The sequence below is a fragment of the Orycteropus afer genome, unplaced genomic scaffold, assembly GCF_000298275.1.
Source record: "Orycteropus afer afer isolate SDZICR_OR568_19922 unplaced genomic scaffold, OryAfe1.0 scaffold01603, whole genome shotgun sequence".
Classification (NCBI taxonomy): domain Eukaryota; kingdom Metazoa; phylum Chordata; class Mammalia; order Tubulidentata; family Orycteropodidae; genus Orycteropus; species Orycteropus afer.
The window spans coordinates 35513-39934 of NW_006923190.1; the positions used below are offsets into that span (position 1 = coordinate 35513).

Consider the following 4422-nt stretch of genomic DNA (forward strand, 5'->3'; position numbering starts at 1 on the left):
TGACAGGTGACTGAGGAAAAAGTACATGAACATGTGAAGCTGGAGATCCAAGTGGATTAGCAGTATCATCCCTGCATTCCCCAGCACAGTGATCAGGTAAATCAGGAGAAAGAGACCAAAGAGGACCAGCTGGATCTCTTTAGAATCGTTCAATCCCATGAGGACGAAGTCAGACACGTTTGTTTTATTCTTTTGAACCATAGTCTGCACCTTCTCCAAACTGTAGGAGATTAAAATTGATATTCAGCATCAGTGACCTCAAACAGGTTTTGTTTACAAGAATTGGCTATCATTTGAAATAAATACCCTTGTATTTCTATAAATTGATAGTAATGAGTGATTTATAAAATATGAACAGAATCTTAATTTCATGCAATATATAAACAAGAATGTAAATTTATATTAGAATATTACTTAATAAAAACATAGCATATGTTGCAAAATTAGAATGTAACTGTCAGTGTTTATAAGGCTACCCTTTAACACATTCAATCCTTATGAAAATATCATACCACAGGCGCTACTGGTATCCATACTATTACATAAGAAAGTGGCACAGAACTTTAACAAATCTGTCCAAAATCAGATGTAATTAATGTAGGCTATATAATTCTATCATGTTAGTTTAATTAGAAAATTATGCTCATAGCACTAAACTCTAACATACTTAATTCCAGCTTCCTGAGAAAAATTCCAAATGCTTAGCAAACAAGGGTATAATTTTAATATATTATTTACTGTCATTTTGTTTCCAATATCATGTAATATTATTGACAAGTCAGAAATTACCAATATTGGGGTCTTTCCTGCGGTGAATTAAAATTTTAAACATGGAATTTTCATTTATATAAGACATGTTATTTTCTTAGTTGGAACCTTCAAAATCAAATTCCTCCTGAAAATTATTTCTGAAATACAAACATTGCTTATGAGCTATGATTCTATCAACTCTTTTTATCTCTTTCTATAAATCCTGGCATTGTTTAGGGCAAGGAATACATGTCTTTGTTTATTTCTCCATCTATTCTTGTAATCTTTCCATTGCATTATATCTGACATTATACAACCCAAACTCTTGCCCACAAGTTTATATTGAGTTATAGTGTCCTATGGAATGAAGTGGAATGGCCACATTAGGTGCCTAGAGTACTCTATCTTTTCAGAAGCAGACTGCCATAGCTTTTCCCTCTGGAGTGGGTGATGTGTTCAAATGGCCGATCATTTGGTTAGCATCTTGGTGCTTCACCACTGTGACACCAGGGCTTCTTGATCTGACATAACCCTCTAATTTTCAGAATAACACTTACCATGAGATAAAGATGGTGAAAAAATTTTACATGTCTAGGATTCTCTGAAGCTCAAGGTTTTCTTCAAAATACATTTGAAAAAACAATTAAAGAGATGAAAATGTATATGATACAGAATTATTTCCCTTTCAGATATGCCATTTTTGCATTTCCATGCATGCATTGTTTTTCCAGAGATAAAATAAATCAACTTCCAAATTTGGTTCTGTTCCTAGTATAATGTAAAGTTAACAAGGAAATTATATCTCTGAAAAAATACCTACAAGCTGTTATGACTATAAACAAAGAACAACATCCTTTGTCTCTCACTGTAATAATAAAGGGCACATTATATACTGGAAAATTCAGATAATGCAACATTTAATCATCTTCCGGCATTAATTTCCAAGAGTGATTGCTTGGCACATTTCCAAGGTTAAGAGTTCCATGACTAATGGATTCATAGTAGGCTTGTAACAGAGAGTTGCTTACTCCTTTAGAAGCAGCATAATGAGAAACATGCTGGTTTGGCCTTCCTTATTTGATTCTCTACATTTTTAAGCAGGATATTAGAAAAAGCATTTCTAGAAAAATACTTAATTAGTCTGTAAATGTCCAAGTAGTTAATTTTGAATGTTGAATTCTCACATTTTTTACACTGAATGATTTTTTTATTTATATTTTAAGGTCTGACACTACCATACTTTATAATATCAGGACCAGGAAGGAAGTGAGCCAGAGTGGTGGGTTTGAAGCAGCTGAGGGAGACCAGGAAGTGAGCAGAGCAGCTTGGAACAATGAAGGGAGTCAAACCCATCTGTGAGTTTGTCGTACTGTGGTAGCTTGTGTGTTGTTGTAAGACTGCAGGCTATGCCACTGGTGTATCAAAGGTCAGCAGGGTTATCCATGGTAAACAGATTTCAGCACAACTTCCAGACAAAGGCAGACTCAGAAGAAAGAAGAGGTCATCCACTTCACAAAGTATTAGTTAGTGAAAACCTTATGAATAGCAGTGAAACACTGTCTGATATATTACCAGAAAACTTTATGAATAGCCTTAAACATTGTTCAGCATAGGTCCAGAAGATGAGCCCTTAAGGTTAGAAGACATTCAAAATATGAATGGGGAAGAACTGTCTTCTTAGAGTAGAGCCAACCTTAATGATGTGGATAGAACAAAGCTTTTGGGACCTCCATTTGCTGATGTGACATGACTCAAGATAAGAAGAAATGCCTGCAAATATCTATTAAAAATTGGAACATGGAACATACAAAGTATGAATGTTGGAAAATTGAAAGTTGGAAAACATGAAAAGGAATACATAAAGATTGATGTCCTAGGTATTAATGAAGCAAAATGGACTTGTTTTGCCCACATTGAGTCACAATCATATGATCTAATGTGGCGGGAATGACAAATGGAAGAAGAATGGTGTGACATTCATCATCACAAAAAGTGTATCAAGATTTATTCTGAAGTGCAATGCTGTCAGTGATAGGATAGTATTCTTACCACTACCAGGAAGACCAGTTAATACTGTTATTATTCACATTTATGCACCAACCACTAAAGCCAAATATGAGGAAATTGAAGATTTTCATCAACTTCTGGAGTCTGGAATTGACGGAACATGCAATCAAGATGTGTTGACTATTACTAGTTATTGGAATGAACAGTTGGAAACAAAGAAGAATCAACAGTAGTCGGGAAATATGGCCTTAGTGATAGAAAGAACACTGGAGATCACAGGAGAGAACTTTGCAAGACCAATGCCTTATTCATTGCAAATGCCATTTTCCAGCAATACAAAAGGTGGTTAAACACATGGACTTCAACAGATGGAGCACACAGGAATCAGATTGAGTACATCTGTGGAAAGAGGCAATAGAGAAGCTCAATATCTTCAGCCAAAACAAGACCAGGAGCTGATTGTGGAACAGGCCATCAAGTGATCATATGTAAGTTCAAGTTGGAGTTGAAGAAAATTAAAAGACATCCACAATAACCAAACTATGACCTTGATTATATCACTCCTGAACTTATACACCATCTAAAAAATAGATTTGTTGCACTGAACACCAATGATCAGTAACGAGAGGAATTGTGGGATGATATCAAGAACATCATCCATGAAGAAAGCAAAAGGTCACTAAGAAGACAGGAAAGGAAGAAAAGATCAAATGGATGTCAAAAGAGACTCTGAAACTTGCCTTTGAATAGAGAGTAGCTAAAGCAAATGTGGAGGAGTCAGCTGCAGGGACCCAGGTTAGCAGAGGTGACCCAGGACACGCCCCACAAGCAGCGAGGCAGGAGGCAGGAGGCAGGGAAAGGACAGAAAAGGCAAAGGGGACCAGAACAGGTCAAAGAGTCAGCTGCAGGAATCCAGGTAAGAGTGGTTGGGGTGGTTTCTAAAAGCTAAGGGAGACAAACCTGTATGTTGATTTGTCCTACTGTGGTGACATGTTGCCATGAGTCTTGAGGCTGTGCCACTGGTATTTCAAAACCAGTGGGGTGCACATGGTACACAGGTATCAGCTGGCTTGCACACTGAGACAGACTAGGAATAAGGAGGAGGGCATCCACTTCTCAAACAATTGGCCAGGGAAAACCTTATGAATAGCAGAGAAATACTGTCTGATACACTACTGCACAACTTTATGAATAGTCCGGAAACATTGTCCAATACAGAAGAGGAAGATGAGTCATTATCTTAGAAAGGTCTCAAAGTAGGACTGGGCAAGAGCTGCATTATCAGAGTAAAATCAGCCTTACTCATATGGATAAGGTAACGCATTCAAGACTGCCATTTGCTGATGTGGCACCACTCAAATTGCAGAGAAAGAGAGGCAAACATACATTTAATAATTGGAACATGAAATGTACAAAATATGAATCTAGAAAAATTGTAAATTTTCAAAAATGAAATAGAATGCATAAAGATTGATATCTTAGGCATTGTTGTTGTTGTTGTTGTTGTTAACTGCAGTCAAGTCGTTTCCGACTCATAGCGACCCCATACACAGCAGAATGAAACACTGCCCAATTCTGCGCCAGCCCCACAATCCCTGCTATACTTGAGCCCATCATCGCAGCCACCATATAATCCATCTCGTTGAAGGCCTCCCCCTATTTCGT

General features: G+C 37.1%; 1 pseudogene; it reads right to left on the bottom strand.

Moving 5' to 3' along the window:
- LOC122152089 overlaps positions 1-4422 on the bottom strand; it is a 9745-nt pseudogene that overhangs the window by 730 nt on the left and 4593 nt on the right.